Raw genomic sequence first — 13,892 nt, forward strand, 5'->3', positions numbered from 1 at the left:
GGGGGGGGGGGTGTGAACCACAGGGTGACATATAAGCTCTTTGCCCTTAGCTTCTCCTCGGCTGAAGTCAATGCCGGACCTCCTCTCCCTAGCAGAGAACAGAGGACATCGAGGGACTGAGAGTCGTGGACAGCTGTGACTGCAGGGAAGGTCACAGCTCCCATGAGGGCCCCTGCCACACGGTTCTACCTGGACTCCCAAACTGTCCCTCCACTTTGCCCTCCAGGCCTGGACAGTCATGGCTGTGCCCTTCCAACAGCTCTTGGAGTGGCTACACCATCCTTGGCAGCTTTCCCAAAGCCTGGAAGCCCTCCTCCAACAGGCAGCCTAAGAGAGCTGCTCCTGCCAGGGCCCTGACCCGTAGCTTTCGTTCTAAAAATCCAGCAGGTTATTTGCTGACTCTGGATTTGCTGAGCCACTGGCTGGAGGCTGGCACCTTGAGTGGCATACAACACCACCTTCGGAATGTCTAGAAGTTTCTGGGTCGATTCAATGTCATCAAGCTCCTACAGCTCCCTTTCTTTGCACAAAGCCTCCCTGAGATCAGAGCTCTCTTCAGGGTGATACAGTCAGATCAATAAAACGATTCAGGAGAGAATTTTGAAACATAAAGGGGACGTGGTACAGAAAGACCGCTGGCTTTGCAGGTCAGGCTGACTCCTGGCACATGAGTTTCCTGATCTTGAAGGCAGTCGAGGTAAGAATGTGCAGTTTGTACCCCGTCACCAACACTTAGGGTAGTGATGGCGACAGAGTAGGTGGCCGGCCGCCATGAGTGACTCCACTCATTCCGAGGATCTGAAGCCGTCAGCAGCACCAAGTCACTCCAGCACTAACTGCTTTGCTAGACAGACTAGAAACAAAATCCAGGAGACTCTTGCTTGGGTCAATCCTTAAAATGGCGATGCCTCTACAAATGTTACAATGCAGAGGTGAGAGGTGGCACAGCAGGTAAAGCCACCAGCTGCAGTGCTGGCATCCATATGGGAGCTGATCCACGTTCCGGCTAGGAACACTTGCTTCTACTTTTCTGAATCAAAATGAACTCAAACAAAGTAAGATTCTGCGACTGCCTCGCCTGTGACGACATACCCTCATTTAGACTCACCTTGACATTTCTTCTGGTCCTTTCGTGTCAAAGGTAAACCTAGCATCACTCGATATTTAGAACGTTCATCATACATTTTTATACTGCCAGCAGCATGGAAAGAGAATCATAGACAAGACTGAAGATTCTAGGCCAGTGCCGCGGCTCACTAGGCTAATCCTCTGCCGTGCGGCGCTGGCACACGGGGTTCTCGTCCCGGTCGGGGTGCCGGATTCTGTCCCAGTTGCCCCTCTTCCAGGCCATCTCTCTGCTGTGGCCAGGGAGTGCAGTGGAGGATGGCCCAAGTGCTTGGGCCCTGCACCCCATGGGAGACCAGGAGAAGCACCTGGCTCCCAGCTTCGGATTAGTGCAGTGCGCCGGCCACAGCGGCCATTGGAGGGTGAACCAACAGTAAAGGAAGACCTTCTGTATATTAAGATAATCGAAAATGAATCTTGATGTGAATGGAAGGGGAGAGGGAGTGGGAAAGGGGAGGGTTGTGGGTGGGAGGGACGGTATGGGGGGGGAAGCCATTGTAACCCATGAGTCGTACTTTGGAAATTTATATTCATTAAATAAAAGATAAAAAAAAAAAAACAAACAGTAAAGGAAGACCTTTTTCTCACTGTCCAACTGTCCATTCTGCTTGTCAAAAAAAAAAAAAAAAGGACTGAATCTTCTTTGCTTAAAAGGAGGTTTCTGGATGGGACTTTGTAGCTCAGTATCAGGTAACATCTGTGTGACCCTGTGTGCCAGACACTACAGTGCACACTTTGTCTTCAGGTCATGTTTACTTTTTTATAACAACGCATCAGACACCAGAGTCTTTACAACTCGTAAAGGTGCAGAAAACACACAGAAACTCTGTTCGGGCAGCCCACAGTTACGGAATCATCACACAAGTCTTCAAATTGAAATTATTTTTTCCATGGCCCTAGAAGATGGGCTCCAGGCTGTCAAGAGCCTCCCGAAACAGCCTTTCTCCTCTGACCAACTGCCTACGCCTCCCTGCTGGGCACCACTGCCCACGGGGAGGAGCAGGCAATTAAATCGGAGCTCAGAATGACGCACGAGGACGGAACCAAGAGACACCCAACAGGGAGCCTTCTGTATCCAGAAGCATCAGACTGTCCAAGAGTAGGATTTCATGAGAACCCTGTAATCATCAGTTAGGCAAGAAAAACAAAGCCAACTCTGAATGTCCACTAGGGGATAACATCAACATTTGAAAGTCACTGACATAAGGAATATTCCACTGCTCCATGTGAAGGCATGGGCTACGTACCTGAAACCCAGAAAACATAACCTTCAAATCAGCCCTTAGCTTAGCACTCATTTGCCTCAACAAAGGTCAAAGCCCATCTTGCAAGGCAGAAGATGAAAGAGTATTACAGCATGTCTGAGATGGGGAAATTCTTTGTTGTACAGGTTTTGCATCAAAACAGATGTAGCAAGCGAAGCTAACTCTCAGTGCCTTTGGACTCGCGCAGGAGGACAATTGTGGTTGAAGGCAAGAACTGCAGATGTCTCCCTGTCATGGAGAAGAAGCTGTCCGGCCAGGCAGGTGGAGCCCAGTCAAAGGCCAGGATGATGTGCAGAAAGCACTCCTCCAATGGGAGTCACCTCTCCCTGTGTCTAGATCCGCCACCCATGTGACAAGAAGGCCTTTTACAATAAAATAGGCACTGTCACCTTTTAACAAGATGTCCACTGTATCAGCACACAGGGTCCCTATGGTTAAAAATCTACCTGGCTCTCCTGGGGAATTCTGGAAGGCCACAGTAAGCGGCCCTACTGTGAATATTATTTAGGGGAAGACACTTGGGTGCAGTCAAGTTTACATTTCCAGAAAATCCTATACTCTTTGGAGGAGCGTTCCTGGTGATTTTGTACTAAACAGGTTATTTGAATCCCTTCTTTGCATGTTGAAGGCCACAGGACTGTATCAGAAATGACCAAGTCATGAGCATTTTTTATTTGACTCTCAGTGAAGCTAGAACGAGGGAGACTCTGCTCGTGACTGGTCTGTAGAGAAGCAAAAGTCTGTTCCCATCTCGCGCAAGCAGTGGATTGGCTAAAACCTCCGTGCTGTGGAGCTGATCCTCCGGAGATTCACTCATTTGCCTTCACGCAGTAAATGCTGGCACGGCAGACCTCGTGGAATATCCTGGGGCTGGCCTAATGACACATCTGCTGTGTTTATTTTCAAATGTAAATGGCACTCTGAAGTATGCTTTGAAAATTAATTTCAGCTGGAAAACAATAAACATTAATAAATACAGATTTTGTGTCTGCTAACAATTACTTTATGCCATTGTTAGATGTAGTGGAAAGAACTAGTTTACAAATACAGTTTGCAGCAATTAAATCCCTTTCAAACCAAACTACTGCACGCTGGATGGATTCTCCTCAGATGACGTGGAGGGTATCAGTACAGAGTTGCATGATTTTTATGACTTTGTGTGCTCGTAAAGAGCAAAGGAAGCCGTTAGGGCAGGGCTGTCGTTGCTGTGAAAATGAAGGAAATTAATTTCTGGCAACTGGATCAAGACAAAAGGATAGTTACGCAATTCTTTCATGAAAATTCATTCTTGGTGGATGTAGACAATGAAAGCAACAAAGACGACACTTTCCTCCTCTGTGCTTCCTAAATATCTTTTTGCAAACCACATCAAAGGCTGAGGGTGCTTTCTCCATCTCTGCTAAGTCCCTAACCTGAAAGATGGAGAGGCAATCACAACCCTCCGGCCTGCGGGCTGAGTGAGGGACAATCTGCTCTCCACACGGCTGCAGGGGACAGACTAAGCATTCGGCCGGTTCCCTGAACCCCAGGCCACCTGCTTACACTGTGTGGTAGCTTCACAGTGCTGGGAACTGCTGGGGCACCTTCGGCATGGCCTGGAAACACGCAGCTCAGGAATGCTTGGTCCTGTGCAATTCCTGAGGAGGGAGAACTATCCCGGCTGTGAGCATACAGAGGCCTCTGTCCACCTGGTCCAGCTCTGGTCCTCGAACTTGGCATCCTGAGCTTTTTGTGCCTGACTTCCTCAATGGTTGACATCGGGTGGGGGGATTAGCAGACACCTCATTCTCAAAAGGCGCTCACCTGCCTCTTTTTTTAAAAGGGTGACCGTAAAACTGAAGCGGCCAAACAGAAACAGGCAAGTTTCAGACAAACCCAAAGTGGTTCTTTCGTAACACAAACAAGCCAAACAGCTTTAAAATATAATTCAGAGTTGTGAAACACAAAAGACCAATTTTGACAAAGATGTTTGCATTACAAGCAACTCAAAGGACCCACGTGTGTGCCTTACATCTTTGTGTTCTGGGGAGCCAGGACAACAACTACTGGGTAGAAGATACTCACATGAATTGGTTGCTGGGAAAGTGGGTACTTTTTAAGGGACAAAGTTAAGAGAATTTGCATTCATTAAAATAATAGTCGTGAGTTCACAAACTTTTAAAGGTAAACATCAACTGCAGAGTTACAGGTTACAACAGTGTCACCGTCCCCTGGCAAAGTTGAAGACGACCTGGGCAGACTTCAATGCAGTGCTGGGCGGAGACGCAGCTGAAGTGTGCTGAGCGGATCCAGCAGGACTCAAGGGCAAAGGACACAGCCAGGCAGAAATTCTGTTGCACCTGAATTTGTTCTGTATATATGCACTGTATATACAGACCGGAACAACTGAACTATAAAACTGGGTGATGAGTTTCCTCCCTTCACCCATCTTTTCCAAACAAAAATGAAATACATCATTGGGCACGGCCTCTCCATGTGAAAAAGTTTAGGAATTAAAACAAGAGAAACAGAGAAGCTCAGTACATTCTTATTACATGCACAAAGAGTTTAGAGGGAAAAAAAAAAAAAAAAACCACAAGGCTCCCTCTCGCATCATCTGTTTTATCCTGGTTCTAGGTCACACTGCTGGGTCAGGCCCAAGATCAGCATGCCCAACATGGTGTCAGTCCCCATTTCAGAAATTGGGTTGTTAATGACATCCTAATGCCTATCATCATATAGCAGGAAGTATATTAATATTTTGTTCTCTCAGGCACTGTTTCACAGATGTCAGCTCTAATCCCTATAGAAGGCTGCTACAAGTCAATCTTCATGGAAATACATTAGTGATGTCTGTGAAGTTTCTAGAAATGTAAGAGGTGTGAAAATTATAATTGGAAGAAAGAAACCTTTTTAAAAAATTAAGCCTAGCTTCGAACATGTACAATTACTCAGTTCGATGACGATAAAGGCTGACAAATTTTAAAACTACAAGAGCCTAATGTAAACTAGCAAGACAGATATTAAACTCTTCCCCAGTGAGTCCATCGACTGTTTTATGCAAATTAAGCATAAGAAAGCTCTCTGGACTGAAAGTGATGCTTGACACTAATATTTCACGATCATGAATTGAACCAATACAAAATCTGGTTTGTGAAATGCTGCTGATGCTTCCTGTTCATTCAGCACACTTTGTGGAGCGCTCAGAGCGCAAGATACAGACATTTCCAACCCGCAGGGCTGGGGCAAGCCTGCCTTTTGAGAGCACAATTGTAAACCAATGAAAGGTGTGTAAACAGATGACAGGGACAATTACAATGTGGAATTGATTAGGCTCTCAATTACCGAGAGCACATCGCCTACATTATTCTTTTTAGGCCACTCTTTGATGACAAAAAACATGAATAGCTCATCAGGACCACAATATGTTTACGTTTGGAATTTCTCTCACCAGACAACATCTGCAAGTGCAGTTGGGGCTATAGACGGAGAATGAGCTGGAATGAGTTCCCGTAAATTGAAAACAGGAACTACCACGATGCCACTCCCAATAGGTATTCATGGCTTTTTAATTTTTCTACATGTCCCTGAAGGGTCCGCAAGGGCCCTGGACTAAGGGGACAGCAGTGTTAGAGGGGAGAAGCGGAGGAGGCACAGTGGGGACTGAGACATAGTTAGTGAGGAGCACAAGCGCTCACTGGTGCAGAATCTGTCAATCTGTAAGCCAGTAAATCAAATGACCATTCATTATCAAGGATCGATTACTTGTCTCTGCTCCCACAGAGGTGTGTAAGAGCTTTCCCCTTACCAAATTTCTTCTCCCTGTCCAGCCTCTGCCTTTTCAGCCTGTCTTGTAGATGCTGAAAAATCTTCCGAAATAATAACAGTCACGAGTTTCATAATAAATATCCCATGAAGGGCTGACTCCAGTTCAAAAGCCTCAGGACCCCAGTGCGCTCCTGGCAGGGAACAAGCTCCCGGGCTCACACCAGGTGACCCGGCCTCCCCCACTGCCCCTGACAACTCGCCAGAGCTCCCAATGGCATCGCCAGCTCTAGGCCCTGTGCCTTGACCTCAGTGGAATCCTTAAGTTCACACTGGAAAGTGACCCGTGTTTGAGGTCACGAGCAAAGGAGGGCATACCCAAAATTCAGCCTTCACCTTAACAACATGTCTCCTCTGTGAATTCTTTTTTGTCTTACTCTTTGTGGTTGTGTTTTGTTTTTGAAGTAAGGCAACAAGACAGCTAGCCTGTGACCCACTCCAGGGCTGTTAAAACAGCAGGAAGGATTTTAGATGTGGCCCCGAGTGCCGGCAGATGGTTTTGAGAACTGGGTTGGAGTACGTTTCAGAACACTGAGAACTCACGCTCACAACGTGCAGATGTGGGGAAACTGGAGTGAGTTCAGAGACGTGACAAAGATGATTAAAGGGATAAAGAGTGGTTTCTGAGGGAAGGCTAAAGGGATTCTTTCTGCCTTCATCCCAAGAAATGAGAAAATAATGATTATTAACTTCAAAGCCCGCTTGCTCTTCATGTCGGCAACAAACTCAAAGAATGGAAATGGGCTTGAATTTGAAAGAGTAGGGCAGAACTTGGTAACAGAAAAGGAGGAATTCCATGTCCTTATGAGGGAGAAAGATGGCAATCTGAGGCCACAGAGTCCACGCAGGCCTGCATGACATTCACGGGGAGATGACATTAAATGATAAGCATATTTTGCCTCCCTTAAATTTGAAATCTATGCACACTTTTCCCATAACATGCAATTTCCATAAACTTTTTGGAAATCCCTCATAATTTTAACAAAGGGATAATCTCATATTTTTTTTTATCTCAATTCTTCAGCTGCTCTTTTTCATTGTTTTTTCCCTTGGTAGTCTAGGAGCAAAAACTGGAATTACGTCAACATTTCACTTCCCCACATCGCTCCTCTCCTCTGAGCCCACATCATTAAAGGAAACTCACAGCTAACTCTCAGTTCTCAACGACCAGTATTTTTCTTGTTCTTTACTGTTTTCAGTACTTTGCAGAGACATGCGAGGAAAAGGAAATGGAGGATGGTGGCTGATATCGGGGAGGTTTAAAGCAAAGAGGAATCGGCCCGATCTGGGGAGAGCCCATGTCGTTGATCTTGTCCTCGAGCTAACGGAGCATTCCCAGGCTTCCCAGGCCAGTCCCGTCTCCAGACTCTCGGGACTCAGGAAGTGCTCAACAGGACAGAAGACAGCGAGCTGCTGGACACGGAGGCTGGGGAAGCAGTAACGCAGTCTGTCCTCTGCACAGGAACTAAGGAGGCTTCGCTTCTGATTAGAGGCGCCTCCACACCTGCCACCAACACAGCATATTAAAGTAAAAAAAAAAAAAAAAAGCAGGGCCTTTGTTCAAAAACAACCCAGAGGCTGCTCTCTTTTGTTTCTTTCTCTGGCCCAAACCTTCTCTCTCCCAACACTCCTTGTGGAGTGCTCAGTTCCTCTCGGGTGCCCCAGTGAGACTCCAACTACACATGAAAAGAGCAAAAGCCTCCAGGGGTGACCTTGAAGACCCAGCCAAATCCTGGTCCCCATATGGAGTTTCCATTTCCTGATGAGGAGCCACAGGGGTGCACACATGGGCGACATGAATGGAGGTGCTCCGATGGAAAACGTCATTCACAGGCAGGAGATCATTGTTATTGTTTCCTGTAATTATTCTGCCTAATAACAAAAGGGAAATAACTGATTTTGACACCCAAGTTTTGCTGCAAATAGGCAGAATGTTGTCATGAATATGCAAAATATTATGATCATTGCCATACCTAACTAATTGCATTTGAAACATGCTGGCCATAAAATAATTAATTAGCAGTGCAGAAAGGCATCATGATACCAGCTATAAATACTCAACGTAACTAATTATTTCCATCATAAAATGGCCCTGCCAAGTAATTTATAACAAAACCCGGCGTGAGAGGCAAAACCCAGAGTCCTCCTCCAGCTCGGCACACAATGGCTGTGTCACCCCCAGCTTCCTATTTTCTGATACTGTTGGGATGAGTGCATACCAATTTGAACATACACTAAAATGAAACTAATCTCGGATTTTCAATGTTCTTTGAGCTGCTAGGTGATTGTGGTGGAAAATTCAGGCAGATCCTTTTGTTGTTGACATCAAAAGTGATAGGTCACTCTGGACCTGCCGAGTACATTCTGAGCGCAAGCAAAAAATTGATTTCCTTTTTTTAAAAAGCAGCTGGCATTACAATGAATAGCCTGCTTTCGATTTTTCTTCTCCAGTGAAGCAGTCAGTGAATGCAGCAGGCATAATAGGCTGAGGTAAACAGTGTCAGGTTCTGTTATATCAGGAGCTCTTTTAAACCAAGCAGACAAGCTATCATCGTGCCTGAAGCCCTGCAAATCATGGCAGAGTTGGAAAATGAGTTTGTTTCCCGACCAGTGTGTTGATGACATCTTGAAGAATGGAAGGAGGCGCTTTGCTAATCACTCTGCCTGCTGCATGCTCCATTATGATGCCATCTCGTTAATGAGCAAAAATAATGTGCCTGGATGCGGCAGTAATAGAATTAGAACCTCTGCGGGCCGACGCGGGCTGCCGTGAAGGTTCTCGGATCTCGCGTGAAGCGTGTAGGGGAACCTTGGGATTCGCCTCTTAGAAGCCTTTACCGGCATCCTCCGGCCTCATCTTTCTCCCCCGCTGGTTTGAAAATGGAAAATTGGCGTCCCCCATGAACAAAATACCCCAGTTTTCAGCCAGGATAGTGAAGAGATCCTGCCAGACTCAAAGACAGCGAGTCTGGGTGGTGGCTTTTTTGGTTCTGTGGGGTTTGTGTCGTCCCTCCCCACCCCCACCACCCACGCTGCACACAGGCAGTGGGGTGATGGCAGTGCAGAACTGTGGGCATTCATGTCGCGGCACAAGCCGGCTGCACACTACAGAGCCTGAAGAGCCCGGCATTAATTTGTTCTTTTAAAAAAAATCTCTTTGAAGAACACAACCCTGTCACCTGCAGAACGGCGGTGACAGTGAGGCGGGGTCCAGTGAACCCTCTTTCATTCGCTGGCAGGCACAGGGGAGTGCTGAGAGCCCCTAGAATTCAAGGCGAGTGCTGTTCACAAAGCTTTCTCCTGACAGGGCATGCTCCCGCCCCTTGCAGCGGGATAGAGGCAGCGGCTGGGACAGCAGGGACTCCCCAAGCACCCGGAAGGGTCCGTGCCCAAGGGCGATGCAGGGAAAATAAACAACTTGCCACATGGTGCTGGGGACCCCTTCTCCTTCCCCCCTCCCAAGGACATTTCTAAGCAATAGCACCTCTAAATAGAATGTAATTACGGAGGGAATTAACTTCACAGCTGAAGATTGTGTTGTCATGATAATTTAGACGAGTGGGAAGGATGTTTTCGGAGCAATCCCTAATCTTTCTTTCTTCTCTCTTTTTGGTTATCACTTAATGGTATTCATTAAAACCGATAACAGAAATTGCTTCTCCTTAAATTTCCTACTGAGTCCCGATGGAGTTGAGTTAGACTTTTTCCTCAAACAGTGCCTCAGTGTCATGCCCAATTGACTCTGTTGTGAAAGAAATAAATCTCCCATGTGACTTCGTTGGGTGCATCTGGAAATGGTTAAAAGTGCGCGGCTCTGTCGGCCCATTGTTGAGAGAATGCCCCAGGTTCCTTCTCAGTGTTCTGTCACCAGTCCATCCTCTGCTGCTGCCGAACTTAAGAGCCACGCAGTGCTCACCTCTGGGGAGAATCCGTGCCCAGAACACAGCAAAGATTTACTCTGCTTCATAGCCCATGGTCACCGCTCTTTTACATGCACACCCTCTGTGCCTATGAGCAGCAGCACAGCAGCCCTTAGAAACACAAACTGGAGCAACACCCCGGAGGCCCTTCGACGTTCACACGAACGACTCAAGATGTGCCACCAAAAATTACAGCAAGTGTTAGTGTCATTTAAAATTGTACTTCTCCTTCCAGAAATGAGTAGAGAGAACAAATCTCCCCCACCCTCCACTCCTGGAAGCCATGGCATGATTTTTAGGTTCATTCTGGGGAGCCACTGACACACGTGATATGGTTTCCACCATTCACTCAAGCTGGGAAGTTGCCATGAAAACAAAAGGAACATAAACTCAACAGGGACAAACTGGTAACAAATGCTCTGTTGACCTTGGCAACCCCTACACCCACATGGCTGACTGGTGCATGGTCCTCAGGACCATGACCCAACGGAAAATCCTGGCTGCAAAGCAAGTATCAAAGTGATGTAGACAACGAATGTATTAATTTTTGACCCAGGTTATTATTTCCCACAGAGATAGAAACACTAAATGGAGACTGGTGCAAAACGGGACAGAGCTTGTTTGGCCGTGAAGGAATAAATGTACATTCAGGTGCAAGTGTGGGCTGCCCCACCCTGAGAAACACCTAGTATGCAGACCCAAAGGGCCCACGAACACGGGAGAAAAATAAAGAACCGAGGTCGGTACCTGTCGCTGGGAAGGGCCATCAAGGGTGGACGAGCAGGAAAGTGGGAAAGACCTGAGACCCGTGGAGGGAGAGTGCAGGTAAGGTCGAGCGCATCCAAGCGTGGTCCACGGTGAAAAGGCAGGAAACGGGAGGGGACCTCTAAGCAGGGTCCATGGGGGAACCAGTGCTGCCCCTTCCTGCTCTTATAAGGAAGGGGGTGGTACCCAACTGGATGTGCAAACAGGGTGGGGTCTTAGCCTCAGAGAGGAGCATCTCTGGGAGGTAGGCTTATCAAGTTGACAGTTTAAGTAATACCGCCTTATCAGGCAGGGATGGAGAGTTTGAGCTTATCACAGCTCGCTAGCTTCCTGCTGATTGAGCCCACATCAGAGGAGCCTCGACAGAGTGTGCCTGAGCTCAGGACTGGTGTTCAACATTCTCAGCGCTTGCGGTTCAGAGTCCCTCGCTGAGTCTTCACACCTCTAAAGGGTGTCGTGGGAACTTATCTTACTGATGGTGGTTTCCCTATTTTCTAGAGAAGGAGTTCAAGGCGTGGAGATGTGGAAGTCACCGAGTTAGTGAATGAGAGGATCCAGACCAGTGCCCAGCACCCCTGAAGGTGCCCTGTGTCCACCTGATTGGGCCACCGGGTTTAGTTTTGAATAAGACAATGCTCTTGACTTTTATACTGCGTAGTAATGTCAACAGATGTCACTATAACCAGCTGTACTTCAGAAACATGAACGAACCTGGGGAAAAAAAACTTACTGTATCATTTCTAAGAGCAAAAGAGAGTGAGAGAGCAACCAGCATTTATTGAGTTTGTTAAACACATATGCACAGACAACAAGCCTCTATGGTGACTATTTTTATCTATCTTTTCTCTATGAGGAAACAACTGTTCAGACAGGAAAATGGCTTGCTAATTTCACTCAGTTCAATAGTAACGGAGTCAGACTAAGACTGCGATATGGTTTGTCCCAAACCTTATACTGAAACCTGTTGGAGCAAGAACCTCAAATCTGGGGTAGGGGTAGGGGGTGAGGATTGATTGTGTCAAGGAAGCAGCAGACATGTCCCCAGTACAGCCCTGATCCTGTGGAATTTAAGAACAATACCACTGAAGCTTTGGAATTCAGTCTTCCAAAGAAAGGAGAAGGCGACAACTTCAAACTCATCATGCTAAAATTTCTCATGGGAGAAACACGACTATGTTGTTCTTCGTATGGCCCCCTGGGATTTCATGTGAACCATGACATATCCCCGCTAGCCACTAAGGAACTTAACACGAAAATAAGCAAGCAAACTAGGAAGTGCAGTGGTAAGACTTGGCAATGAACAATGGTTTAACACACATGCCTGTGGGATTTCTCGATATTCAAGGTCAGAGTATCCTCTAAAATCTTCCTGTCTTTTCGGAGTCAAGCGAATCTACAGGGTTAGTAGCTCCTCGTTGTGGCATTTTCTATCTGCCTTTGTTGCGAAAATGTTTCCCTTGAAGAAAGCTAGACTCAGATGCAAAAGTGATAAAAATGCAGTTTTGCGGAAACAAAAGGTATTCTGTAGAATACATATCAAGCAGACACCACAGTAAGCCAAGGAGTTTCGCATGAATATGTGACATGAACAAGTAGTGAATGTTACCCTGCATTCATAATTTCCTTTTTATTGAAGCAGTAAACAGTCACATGACCTGGAATATAGCCCTTCAGATTGCCGTAGAGCCAATTTTGACAGTCATCCAAAAATACGGTCGTTCTAGGGACAGAGAAGTGCTAAAATTGATCAATGCTCCAGGTAGAGCTGATGAAAGTTTTACCTAAGAGTAAATAACTGCTTCAATCTGAATATCATAAATAAAAGTTCAAGCCAACTGTCCAAATCAGCCCTATTATCAAGATGGAGAGGCAACCTAGTCGTGAATGATACGCCTTCATCTTGCGATGGGCTGCAAGGTGCAACATCAAATATTATTCTCCACACAACACTGATGCTCACTGAGGCTGCTGTAAAACCATACCAAACTCCAAACTGAGGAAGCCTAGAAGCCAGGAACAAGATTTTCCTATGTGCACCAGTACCATTTGCAGAAAATGGTGTCAAATGTGCTAGCGGTGTAGAGGGGAGTCTAAACATAACTGCTTTCAGCTTGGAATGCGCACAACACTTCCAACGCATGATGCTGTTGTGGTCACAAATGTACCTGTCACAGAGCCGATGTGGCAGGACACTGAATTTCTGAATTAAAGTGACATTAAAGTCTTGTAGCATTACCAATTTTCCTTCTCATTAAAATAAACTATATTAGCATATATACCCTCTGTAAGGTAGGAAAAGGGCAGGCATGTGGCCCAACTGTCCCTGGTTGGGACACTGGCATCGCATACCAGAGTGCCAGGTTCAAGTCCCAGCTGCTCCTCTTCTGATCCAGCCTCCGGCTAATGCACCCTGAGGGGCAGCAGGTGATGACTCGTGGACTCAAGTCCTCGCCACTCCCAAGGGAAACCTGGATGCCTTGTGACTTCAGCCTGGCCCAGCCCTGGCTGTTATGCACATTTGGGGGAAAGAACCACAGGATAGACTATCTCTCTGTGTCTGTCTACCTCCTGTCTGTCTCTCTGTCTCTGTCTCTCTCTCAATGTGTCTCTGTCTCTCCACCTTTCAAATCAAATGAAAATAAATAAAATGTAAAACAACAACAACAACTTACACTCTGGCTATGCATTATCTTGGATCAGCAGTACCACATGCTGGATGCCTTGTCACTTTAAGGATCAATCCCCAAGCGGTGACATCAGCACAATGACATCTTGGAACTCCCAGTGCACATCTCCTCTGGGGAAAGCAAATGGAGAAACAGCTACATGTCAACTGCGGTAGCTACGGGAGTGTGCGAGTGTAGAGCAAAGAAGCACAGGAACCAAGGACAGCTGCACAGAGAACGGGAGCAAACCCCCTGCCTGCACCACCCTACCCCCCGTCAGGGTCATCTGGAGCCTGAGGGATGGAGGGATGAACAGGAGGGTGCCGGCTGCCCCTGACCCCACCATG

The 13,892-nt window shown here is 46.8% G+C and overlaps 1 long non-coding RNA gene across 8 annotated transcripts in view; it reads right to left on the minus strand.

The window, feature by feature from the left end:
- The window catches only part of LOC103347857 (uncharacterized), a 371,873-nt gene that overhangs the window by 302,220 nt on the left and 55,761 nt on the right, over nt 1-13,892 (minus strand). For 2 of the 8 annotated variants that reach the window (XR_011389669.1, XR_011389668.1), the window contains exon 2: nt 13,552-13,676. The exons of 5 other annotated variants lie outside the window; for them this stretch is intronic. This is a non-coding gene — a long non-coding RNA (uncharacterized lncRNA). Of the gene's footprint in view, nt 1-1,108; nt 1,484-13,551; nt 13,677-13,892 lie in introns of those variants that run through there. One more of the 8 variants, XR_011389672.1, reaches the window with a different exon arrangement.

Source organism: Oryctolagus cuniculus, chromosome 6, assembly GCF_964237555.1.
Source record: "Oryctolagus cuniculus chromosome 6, mOryCun1.1, whole genome shotgun sequence".
Classification (NCBI taxonomy): Eukaryota; Metazoa; Chordata; class Mammalia; order Lagomorpha; family Leporidae; genus Oryctolagus; species Oryctolagus cuniculus.